Consider the following 12,813-nt stretch of genomic DNA (forward strand, 5'->3'; position numbering starts at 1 on the left):
TTGCCTCGTCCCGGAAACTCGGCGTGTGTTGGCGACAAAGCCGGGCGACGTGACCCGGCAAGTCACAGGCGTAACATATGGGGCGGTTGTCGTGGGTGCGCCATGGGTTCATGACGGCACGCCGAGGCGGCAGACGACGACGGATAGGGGCCGGCGGAGGTGGTAGCGGTGCGATAGATGGGTGGGAAACATAGGCGTCGTGGCGTCGGGTTCGGGCGTCAACTTCAGCGTGTGTGAGAGGGGCAGTCACAGGCGGAAGCTGAGGGCGAGAGGGCGAAACGTCGGCGGCCTGCTCTTGGATGGTGCGGCGAAGTTCGGGATCGAGGGGTGGCACAGGGTCGCCAGACACAGGCAGGAGGGACAGTTGGCGGGCCACCTCTTCCGTACGAAGGCCTTGATCTCGGGAAGCATGAGGCCGGGTCAGAGACCAGACTGCAGACCGCCGGCGCAGGAAGGGACTCGTCGGGCACGCCGGATCGGCGTGTAGAATTCCTCTGTTTCCTGAGGGCGTCATACCTCTGACAAAGCTGGGTGACATCCACATCTGTTTGTGGATTCCTCGCTAGCAACATCTGGAACGCGTCGTCCGAGATGCCCTTCAAGATGTTACTAAATTTCTCGGCCTCCGGCATGGATAGATTGATGCGTCTGCACAGGTTTTAGAACATCTTTATAACTGGTGAACGTTTCGGTGGCGTGCTGAGCGCGAGCGCGGAGGCGTTGTTCGGCGCGCAGTTTGCGCACAGCTGGGCGGCCGAATACCTCCTAGAAGCTGGTCTTGAAGGACGACCAGGTAGCAAGTCGGCCTCGGGGTTGCGGAACAACAAGTTCGCTACGTCGCTAAGGTAGAAGAGCACGTTACCAATCTTGGGGGCATCGTCCCACTTGTTGTGGGCGCTGACGCGCTCGTAAGACGACAACCAGTCGTCGACATCGTGGTCGTCGGCGCCGCTGAAGACGCTGGGATCTCGCTGCCGGAGCCCGCCAGAACAGAGGATGGTAGGCGACGGGATGGGGGCTGTCTGGCTGGTGACTTCGGTCATAACGGGCGGCGAAGGTAAGGTGCGGCTACGGAGCTCCAGGATGAGGACGAGAGGGGGAACTTACAGCAGCCTCCACCCAATATAGGAGGGGGTTGTGGCTCAGCAGAGCCTAGGTCGCTCTGCAACGTTCAGCAAAGGTTCAGCCAAGTGTTCGGGCTGCGAGCGAGCTTCACACCTAGAGATCGTCGTCGTCTTTCACCTCCACAGTTCACCACAGTGAGCGAGCGCTGCTGCTAGACTACATTAATAATAATAATAATAATAATAATAATAATAATAATAATAATAATAATAATAATAATAATAATAATAATAATAATGTTTTTTGCCACTTTGTAGCTAATACAATAAGGTTCAGGCCCGTCAAAGTCAACAAGAGGTTTGAGTGACTGGGCCCGGCAGTTACGGCCAGAACTACAAAAAAGGCAATAGATACAGTAACGCTTCTCGTTACACCCAAACGAGAGCAAAAAAAAACAAACAAAAATTGGAAAATACAGGTTAACAGCACAAGTATTCAGAAATTCAACTCTAAACCCAGAGTATACGTCAAAATAAAAATAAAAATAAATGAAATAACGAACATTTTAAGCATAACTTCACAGCGCCTTGCTTTTCCGTATCTAGTTACACTGCGCGTTACATAATAACGAATTGTTTTCCTTAATTTCCGTTTAGGAGTATTAATAATTAAAAAGTCTGAATTCCAAAAATGCCGCTGAACAACTGTCTGCACAAAAAGAGAATGAAATGACGGAAGACCTAGGAACTGAAAGACGTCCGTGCCGGATGGCATGTGACAATTGTACACAATGCTCTTCAACATGTTTTTTAGTATACTATCAATACGACAATGCCAGCGTGAAGGACATGGCGCAAATGCAGTTAAGCCGTATCTGAGAACACTGTACGCAAGTGCATGAATTATAGTTTTTTTCACCGACATCGGCGCCAAAGACTTCATATTGAAGAGTAACCATGTAACCTTCCGTAGCTTAGCACACAGATATGCCAAGTGGTCATGCAAAGATAAGCTGCTGTCAAAAACAACACCAAGATATTTGATCGAGTTTACATATTCTATTGGCTTGCAACCACAGGGAAGGGAATCATGATCATGCAAGAATACTTGTCTGTCTATAAGTAGCGTCTTTAAAGGATTTCTGAAACATATCATTTTGGTTTTGTTTATGTTCACCGAGATTCCATTCTCGGAAAACCATTTCATGGCATAATTAATGTTTTCCTGCAACACATTCACTGCCGTCTCGTAGTTAATATGCTTCGTGAGCAGAACTGTTTCGTCCGCGTACTGAAAAATCAAGTACTTGGATGTTACTGAGCTGAGATCATTTGTGAATATATTAAAGAGCAATGGAGATAGAATAGATCCCTGTGGTACACCCGCTTTCACAGGGAGCTTTGCACTGTGCTCCATTTGGCTGTTAATTCTGACCACTTGTGAACGTCCGCTTAAGAAATTCTTTAGAATAGCATAGAAAGGTCCTCGAAAACCCAGAAGGTACAGTTTTTGTAATAAAATAGCATGATTAACCGTATCAAACGCTTTCTTAACGTCTAGAAAAAGAGCACAGCTAAACGTGTTTTCATCGAAAGCAGCGTACAGTTCATCAGCAAATTCCTCAAGCAATAATGTAGTACCTCTTCCCTTAATGAACCCATATTGACGGTTTGAAATGACATCGAATTTATCTAAGAAGGAAGTCATACATTGAAATAGGAATTTCTCTAGAATCTGTGATAAAATTGGCAGGATAGAAATCGGTCTGTAGTTCTCGATAGCGTTCTTTTGTCCTCCCTTGAACAGCGGCCTTACGATAGCAGTTTTCAAATCTTCAGGTATTACGGCGTTTTCCAGAAACCCGTTAATCAAGAAGAGCAGTATGTCCGAAAGAGCGTGAAAATTCCGCTGTACCAGCGCAGCCGATATACCATCTATTCCGGCGGGCTTGTTTCGTCGGAAGCTAAACACTAGCCTGGCAAGATCGTCCTTTGATAGCCTTGGAAGATATGCGGAAGCTGATAAATAATTTTTTAGTGTACATTTCAAGCCTTGCCGTGCTGCTGCCATTTCGGCCGCTAGCGTGAAATACTTATTCAAATCATCACCTTTCGACGCAAGTTCGTCTACCAAAACGTCCGAACAAGACAGGTTCCTATCATTTCCCTGAAGGTGTTTAATCAGAGACCACATTTTTGCAGGATTTTTATAGGATCGTTGGAACTGCTGCTGAAAGTACAGCCGTCGTGCGGATCGAATAAGGGCCACAACCCTGTTCCTGGCGGTTCTGTATTCAGAACGAAGGTCATTATTTTTAGGAACACGTTTAGAGCGTTTCCAAAGCCAATCACGATTTGCGATTGCCCGCATAATTTCGGGGTTTAACCAGTTGTGATTCCGCCTTTTTTTACGCACTAGTTTCCGAGTACACGTTTCTTTCAGCTGGTCAAGTTTATTACACAACTTTCTGTATACTATCTCCACCGGTTCGCCTTCAGTTAAGTGTGCCCAGCGAAAGGACCCTATCAGCATATCCAATTTTCTTTCATCTATAATTGTGACATTTAGCATATTAGCATCCCTGTCGTTTGATGCAGTGGTTCCAGGTAGCTTATATTTCGGCGAAAAACGACAGGCAGTGAAATAATGATCTGCTAACCGCTGTGAAATAATACATGCGGACAAGGTGTGATGGAGTGCACGAACAGCAATGTGATCAAGGCAAGACCTCACCAGTCGACCGCTCATGAGATCTTCACGCGTAGGGGCACTGATCATGTTTTCTATTCCAAAAGCCGACAGAGAGGACAGGTAATCGGAAACAGGAATCTTATTTGGGCATAAAATATCGATGTTCAGGTCCCCTGCAACGCAGAACAAGTCATCTGCTTTGTGCTTCAGAAGCATCTCTTCGAGTTCAGTGACAAATCGTGTTATGCTAGCACATGGTGGTCTATACACAGCCAATAATGTAAGGGACGCATGCAATAGATCTATCTTTAAGGCTAAACATTCCGCATGTGCAAACGAGATGTCGACAACAGAAACATCGTACTTTTGGTTCACAAAGACAGCAATGCCTCCACCATGGCGCGCCGCGCGTGTGGCAAAACTAGCACGGTAACCATTCACGGCGAACAAATGTAAACAGGATTCAGGTGAATTTATCTCGGTGACAACAAATATGTCAACAAAACCTACCGATTCCTCTGCTAACATCTTGAATTCTTCCCAATACTTGCGAAGACTACGAATATTGAAGTTTACCAACGTGAATTCCTGAGCTGCATTTCGGCCAAGGTTTGCCTTAAAAGCAGCAAAGTCTGTAAACTCGAGTGAATTTGTGAAGGACCCGTGATTCATTTTATCTTATCGATGTCAGAGTCACAAGTAACTCGAATGAGAGCTGCGGTTTCGTCTTTCTTTGCGAAGATTTTGCCGCCTCTAACGCAAACAAATTTGTAGTGTTCTTTCTTTCCTTTGGTTCTTGCTAGCCAAAATAGTAATAATAATAATAATAATAATAATAATAATAATAATGTGAGCAGGCCGGCAGTCAGTGAAGAACAACGTTTATTGCCGATAGGAAACGGGTTTATATAGAGACAGGAGGGTGACGTAATAGGTCACGATGCTAGGCCGCTATCAGCGTGACGTCAGAATGACTCAGCTCTGCTATATCTTTCTTTTCCTAAACAATTTGTTCGACGTCTCTCTGGCAGTGGGTAGCTACAGGGCTGGAGACGTTGACGTGTGCTTCTCCGTAGCTCTGGCGGGTCGTGTGCGACGTCTGGGTCGTCAGACGCTGGGTCGTCAGACGCTGGACGTAACCCCTCTGGCCGAGGGGTTACGTCGCGTATGTGCTCCCGGGTCCTCCTGATCTCCCGGCCGTCTTCCGATTTCAGGATCGCGGAACGCGGTGTCCCCGCTGGCCTCAGGAAGACAGCAGGTGCCCAGGTCCGTTGAAGCGTGTCGTACGTTGTTATCTGCTGTCCCTGCGACAGAGGAGCCAGGTGTCTGGAGCCACGGTTGTAGTAGGTTCTCTGGCGTTGGCGAATTTCCTGGATTCTGTTGTGCACGGCTCTGCTGGGCACCGTCTCTGGAACCAAGTGTTTTGCCGGTACCGGGAGCAGAGTTCTCGTCTGCCTTCCCATAAGCCTCTGCACAGGAGACTTCAGCACAGGATATCTGGGGGTATTGCGCCACTCGAGTAAAGCCATTTGGGAGTCTGGCATCCTGCACGAGGAGCTTCTTAGCCCCTTGGACTGCCCTCTCAGTCATTCCGTTAGAGCGCGGATGGTACGGGCTCGAAGTGACGTGTGCAACAGCTAGCGGGGTTAGAAATGCTTTAAATTCTGGGCTGTTGAACGGTGGGCCGTTATCACTGCACAGCTTTAAGGGCAGTCCATGAAGAGCGAAGATTTGTGCACACCATGATGTGAGCACTTTCGCTGTCACTTGTTGGAAATCACGTACTTCAAAGAAGAACGAATAGAAGTCAACAATTATGGCGTACTGCCAGCCACCGTAAAAGAACAAGTCCATTCCCACTGCTTCCCATGGTAAGCTAGGTACTTCGTGGCTCAAAAGTGGCATCTTCGCATTGCGTGGTTAATGCGCTTGGCAGATTTTGCGAGCTTTGGAGTACTGGTCAATCTCTGCACACATGCTTGGCGAAAACATGACACTTCTCGCCCGCTCTTTCATTTTATCCGCTCCCGAATGTGTGGCTTGAAGAAGACACAAAATTTCTGCTCTCTTCGAATGTGGTATGATTACCTTATTACTACAAAATAACAGGCCGTCCTGGGTGTGTATCTCCTCCCGGTATGACCGGTATGGGCGGACAGCTTCCGGAACATGACGGTTGTCGTCCGGCCAGCTTGTTTCCGCATATCCACGTAGCTGGAGCAGAGCAGGGTCACCATTGATTGCTGCAAGGAGGTCCCTGAGACGTTCATTTGAAGCAGAAACAAAATCTAGGACATTTACTTGAAACTGCTCTGTCTCTTCAGCCATGCATTCTTTGCTGGGATACCGCGACAAAGCATCTGCGAGAAATAGTTCCTTGCCCGGTTTGTAGATAACATTGATAGGATAGCGCTGCAGGGTTAGTCTCATGCGTTGCAATCGAAGAGGGCACTGATGCAACTGCTTCTTGAATATCGGCACCAAAGGGCGGTGATCGGTCTCCACGGTTACTTCTGGCTGGCCGTAAATGTAATCGTGGAATTTTGTGCAACCGTGAACAATAGCGAGCGTCTCTTTTTCGATTTGCGCATAGCGCTGTTGTGCGCCTGTGAGCGAACGAGACGAAAAAGCGACAGGGCGACCTTCTTGAATAAGAACCGCGCCAACTCCCAATTGGCTGGCATCGACTGAGAGGATGATAGATTTACTCGGATTGAAGTATGACAGCACAGGTGCTTCTACCAAGGACTGCCGCAACTTCTGAAAACGTCTATCCTGCTCCTCGGTCCAAACCCACGCACTGTCTTTGCGCAGCAATGTTCGGAGCGGGCCAGTCACATCAGACATGCTGGGAATGAAGCTCTGCACAAAATAATCATGCCAAGAAATACTTGGAGCTCCTTACAGTTCTTCGGCGCTGGCATTTGTAGTACATCTTGAATTCGTTGTGGGTCTACTCGCAGGCCTTCTGCAGTGATGATGTGGCCCAGGTAACGCACTTGGGGCTGCAAAAACGCGCATTTCTTGAGGTTCAGCCTAAGATTGTTCTCTTGACAGCGTATCAACAGGAGTGTCAAGTGGTAGTCATGTTCCTCTTTAGTTCTTCCCCAGATCAATATGTCGTCCATAACTACCGCCACGCATGGTAGTCCTTCTAACAAGCGGTGCATTGCTGCTTGGAAGATCTCTGGAGCAGAGGCGATTCCGAACGGCATGCGAAGAAACCGGTAGCGGCCGTACGGCGTGCTCATGGTGCAGAGTTTTGAACTTGCCTCGTCCAATTTAATCTGCCAAAATCCTGATTTGGCATCTAAAGTAGAGAAAACACAGCACCGGAAAGTCGCGGAACTACGTCCTCTATTGTTGGCATAGGTTGGTTTTCTCGCAAAAGCGACTTGTTTAGCTCTGTTGGATCGAGACAAATGCGTACTTTCTCCTTTTTCACTATTGTGATCATGGAACTAGACCAGTCAGTAGGCTCGGTTACCTTTGTTATGACGCCTTGCTCTTCCATGCGCTGTAGTTCCGCCTTCACCTTATTTTGAAGGGCCACCGGAACTCTTCTAGCTGGCACGACGACACCCGCGGCACCAGGCTTCAGCTTCATGTTGTACTCGCAGTCTTTTAGCTGGCCGAGCCCTTTGAAGACTTCTGCAAAAGTCTGCGCTGGCGGGTAGAGTTGGTCATGCTGAATGCTCTGCAAGCGGCTGATAAACCCCAAACGTTGGGCTGCTGTACCACTCAGTGTTACCGGCACGTCCTGCTCCACAATGAAAAATGCGTCTTCATGAGCTTGGTCGTTTGCAGAAAGCAACAGCCGTACTTTGCCACGGGAAGTGGTTTTGTGCCCAAAAATGCCGTAAGCGTGACCAGGCAGATCTGTTCTGGCTTATCTGGCGGTTTTATAATGTCCTTTCTTGAAATAACGCAGCACTTTGCCCCCGTGTCTAATTTGCACTTCAATGATGTGCCTTCAATGTTCACAATGGCACTCCAGTTGTCTGCCGTCAGTGTGTGCACTGTCAAGGTGATGATGATGATGATGTCCTCAGGCTGCATGGCACATACCCACGGCAGGAGATTGGCCAGGGGGCATAGCGGATACAAACGCACTCATGTACAGGGAATTGAGTATAATGATGATGATGATGATGTCCTCGGGCTGAATGGCACATACCCACGGCGGGGGATTGGCCAGGGTGCATAGCGGATACAAACGCACTCATGGACAGGGAATTGAGTATAATGATGATGATGATGATGTCCTCGGGCTGAATGGCACATACCCACGGCGGGGGATTGGCCAGGGTGCATAGCGGATACAAACGCACTCATGTACAGGGAATGGAGTATATTTAAATTTAAAATTTTGGGACGCAGAGCTAGAATTTGTACAAAACAAGAAATACGGAGAAAGAAAAGTTGTGAATTCACATTCTAGCAGAGGAATCTACCAGATCAAATTATATAATCGTGAATAGAATCAAACACTGGTTTCAGGGCATATCCCTTGGCGCTTGCCCCGAAGGATAAGAGAATCGGAATAGATAGAGGAAGCCCAAGTCGAGCGAGGGGGATCTCCAAGTAAATTCTACGGAGAGCAGCGAGCCGCCGGCAGGAGAGGAAAAAATGTTCTATAGACTCAATTTCGCCACAAGACTCACAAAGGTTGGATATCGAAAGCCCCGATCGGCATAAATAAAGATTTAGCCGCGGTATCCTGCAGCGCAAAAGGGTCATGGACAGCTCACATTGCCTCGAACTGCACATCCGCACACTCCAAGGAAATGCCAGGTGTTGAAAATCCGCTGCAGCGAGGAGAGGCTCATGGCTCAAGATGTGGAAACGCTGGAATCGCTGAAAGCGTGCTAGAGTCAAGTAAACAGTATTTGGGACGAAAGAGACAATAGGACCATCAAGGGCACATTTTGCTAAAAAATCAGCCCTCTCATTAGAAACAATGCCACAGTGCCCAGGGACCCAGTGAAAGCGTACTTCTGTAACATGTGGAGGAATACAAAATTGAAGGGAACGGCTCATAGGAGTATCACTCGAGGTTTCGAGCGCTGCCAAAACAGAAAGGTTGTCTGAGAGTATAATAACCAGAGTGATACTGCAGGGAATCCTTATTAAGGCAAACTCAATGGCCAGAAACTCAGCTACAAAAATAGGGGTATAGTCAGGGGCCCGAAATGAGTAGCTCCAATCAAGAGCCCTTGAGTAAATACCAATAGCGGCCTTTTCATTTTGCTGGGAGGCATCTGTATAGACGGCAATATGGTTAGGAAAATTGTGTAGGTACTCCTCTATGAGCCCATTTAACATATTGGCGGGCAGGTTCTTAGCATTCCTTGGGAGGGTGTTGTCAAAGAAGACTGCCGTGTCAGCCCGCCTGTGGTTGACTAGTACTAAAGATCTCATTGATACAGACATATTTGACAGCAGGGAGTTAGTGAACACCACCTGAGCGCTCGTGTTGTCTCAGTGTGTCTCTCTTTGTCCCTTGTCTGTTTTTTTGCGCTGAATTCAATTTACCACCTGAGGGAGCTTATACCGAGGCCAGGGAGTACCAAAGAAGAGAGTTGGGTTCGTTGTAAATATAGGGTTAGCCAATCCAGGAACAGGCTTTAAAGACCTTAAAAATGTCCGCACAGTGATAAGCTCAAACCGGAAATTGAGATCAGGTATTCGCGCCTCCAAGTACAACACAGCATTAGCTACTGATTTAGGCAGACCTAAGCAAAGGCGCAGAGCGCGTCGCTCCATAACAAACAGGGGTTCACGCTTGTACTTTCGGCACCCAGAAAAGAGAACGGAGCCGAATTCAAGGATTGGCCGTACATAGTATATTCTTCCAAGAAGTAATCCTCGTCTTCTTCAACCTGCAGCTCCCGCAAATCATTTCTTCACCGAATCGAACCTCGTGAATGCGGCAACGACTTGCATACTTGTGCGAAGTGGTTCCGCCTGCCACATTTCTTGCAAGTTTTACCGTTCGTGGGGCATATTCCGCTACGGTGAGTCTGATAACCGCATCTATTGCAGACGTTTTTTTTAGCCGCTACTGCATGAACTCTAGTTTCATGGGTGGTTCCTGCCGCTTCACTTATCTCGCGGAACTGTTCTCTGCCTCGTTCTAGGGCGCGGCAGATTTCGACAGTCTTCTGATACGACGGGTTCTCAGCGATCAATCTTTGCTGCCAGTTTCTGTCGCGAATGCCCAAAATAATGCGGCTGCGCAGCATACGGTCTTCTAGCTCTCCATATTCGCAGTTTTTTGCCAGTATTCGTAGTTCTTTCAGCCATTCACTGAAGCTTTCACCTTCCTTCTGGTTTCTTGAGCCGAATCGGAATTCGTGAAATGTTAGGTTGGTTTCGGGCTTATAGAAATCCTCAAACTTCTTTAGCAGGACTCCTACGTCGTTTTTGTCTTCTCCTTCTTCAAACTTGAACGTGCTGTACGCTTTCTAGCTTCGTCACCAACCGTCACTAGCAGTGTGGCTGCCTGCACCTCTTTGCTCTGCTTGTTCAGCTGGGTAGCGGTAGAAAACTACGTGAACTCACTCTTCCACGTTTGCCATCCTAGCCAAGCGTTGCCTGATGTGGCTTCGGTGGCGGCAGAAGGGACGCTGGCGTCGACATGCCGACTAGGGACCGCTGCCACCATGTGAGCAGGCCGGCAGTCAGTGAAGAACGTTTATTGCCGATAGGAAACGCGTTAATATAGAGACAGGAGGGTGACGGAATAGGCCACGATGCTAGGCCACTATCAGCGTGACGTCAGAGTGACTCAGCTCTGCTACAAATAATAATAATAATAATAATTATAATAAAAATTCACTGTTGCTTAACTTGGTTAAGCCCGCTAATTGCGAAAGCAATATCCGTACCTACGCCATGGTACAGCTGGTAGTGTGGCTGGTGGTGGTGCTTGTGGTTAGACTTGTGGGGATGCATCGGTTATACGATCCAATCCAATCCATTCCAATCCAATCCATTCCAATCCAATACACTCCACTCCACTCCACTCCAATCCAATCCAATCCACTCCTATCCAATCCAATCTAAATGTAATCTAATCTCATCTAACCTAATCAAATCAAATCCAATCCAGTCTAGTCCAATCCAGTCCAATCTAATCTAATCAAATCTAATGCAATGAAGGTCAAATGAAGGTCGATGGTGGTCACCGCCGCGGCACGATGGTGGTCACCGCCGTGGCACGGCAAAGACGTGAAAGTGCAAGTAGTATTGCTTTCGCAATAATAATAATCGTTATTGTCACTTTGTATCAGCACAAAGGAGGTTCAGGCCCGTCAAAGCCAACAAGAGGATTGCCAGACTGCGCCCGGCAGTCAAAGCAAAGCGACAAAATGGCAAGAGTTAGATAGAAAACACTAATCGCTACAAAGATCACTAAAGCTAAATAATAATAATAATAGCAATAATAACTGCAGGGCAAAGGTCTCTCCCATGTATTTCCAATTAACCCTCTCCTTAGCCAGCTGCAGCCAGCGTTTCCCCGCAAACTTCTTAATCTCATCCGCCCACATAACTTTCTGCCGCCTCCTGCAGCGCTTGCCTTCTCTTGGAATCCACTCCGTCACCCTTAAGGACGAACGGTTATCTTGCCTTCGCATCACATGCCCTGCCCAAGCCCATCTCTTCCTCTTGATTTTGACTAGGATGTCATTAATCCGCGTTTGTTCCCTCACCCACTCCGCCCTCTTCGGATCTCTTAACGTTACACCAATCATTTTTCTTTTCATAGCTCGCTGCGTTGTCCCTTTTCGTTAGTCACCACGTTTCTGCCCCACAGGTGAGTACCGGTAAGATACAGCTGTTGTATACTTTCGCTTGAGTTTATTTTCCCTCGGTAGACGGAAAGGAGCGGCCTCAGTAAAGCTGCTTCGAAGAGGAGCTTGACGGGGCGACTGCCCCCACATGCGATGACACTTGGCAGCACGGGATAAGTCAGCACACAGAAAGCAAACATACAGAGTTAATCGAAATAACCCAAATGCAAACGAAAGAAAGCGCAGTGAGTAGTTCAGGCAAAACCCATGGTATTGATACAAAGAAACACAAGAAAAGAAGCAATGAACGCTGAAAAGGATTGCCGACTATAGGGAACGAACATATTCATTAACACTGCAGCATATAAGACATCGTCATTAAGCGCGGGAGAGTTGAATTGTCCTTATAGAATTGCGTATTTAGTAATTTATGATTGTAGTACTGAGAGAGTATAGAAACGGTGCGAAATCACCGGTGAACACATAGGTAAGCGTTCATAGATACATTTCGCGGACTGCTTTGAAGGAGACAAGTGAAAAATCTTAACCACTATTGGATCAGTATTAGTTTAGTAAAGCAGGAAGCCTGACATGAAGCATTCGGTTGCCATAGTTCGCACAGCAGCCAGTAAAGGCCGATTCACACGACGATCCGTTCGCCCGCACACTATATATACGTGTTCATGCGTCACCACATTGAGAGGCGTGCTGTCGGTCCGCGGCCTGGTCAGCGCGCCTCTCAATCTGCTGACGCATGAACACGTGATGCGCGGGCCGCGGGCGAACGGACCGTGGTGTGAATCGGCCTTAACGTGCCAACGTTGTGGATTACAGGTGCTATAAATACTCGCGTTTACATGAAGCGCCGCTAGTTGTGCTAGTAAGTTGTCTTTTTTGTTAATACCTTCCTTGTAATGTAACGAGAGCCTTTAACTATGTGAAGATCTTAGGTTAATCACTCTGAAATGCCTCAATAATGGCCCTGTGTGCACGAGGTAAATACTTTAGTAATTATACTGATGAGTATTTTTTGGAGAAGTAATAACTTTGTGATGCTTTCATCAGTTGTAGTTACCCGCACTTATGAAGAATAGCTTAAAATAAAGGTAAAAGTGCATTGTAAACCACAATATTGACTGAAACTGGAAATACTGAGCAATAACGGCGTATGCAACCGGTAGTTTGTGATACATATTGTGGACCAACGCAAAACGAACAACGGACCAAGGACAGAGAAGACGACACGGGAACTGTCTTGCAA

At 47.4% G+C, this 12,813-nt stretch overlaps 1 pseudogene; it reads right to left on the minus strand.

Annotated features, from left to right (window-relative positions):
- Positions 1 to 4,721: 4,721 nt before the first annotated feature.
- On the minus strand, positions 4,722 to 10,337 carry LOC149367480 (uncharacterized; annotated as a pseudogene).
- Between the last annotated feature and the right edge of the window lie 2,476 nt (positions 10,338 to 12,813).

Source organism: Amblyomma mixtum, chromosome 1 (assembly GCF_055824585.1).
Source record: "Amblyomma mixtum isolate Tamu chromosome 1, ASM5582458v1, whole genome shotgun sequence".
NCBI lineage: Eukaryota > Metazoa > Arthropoda > Arachnida > Ixodida > Ixodidae > Amblyomma > Amblyomma mixtum.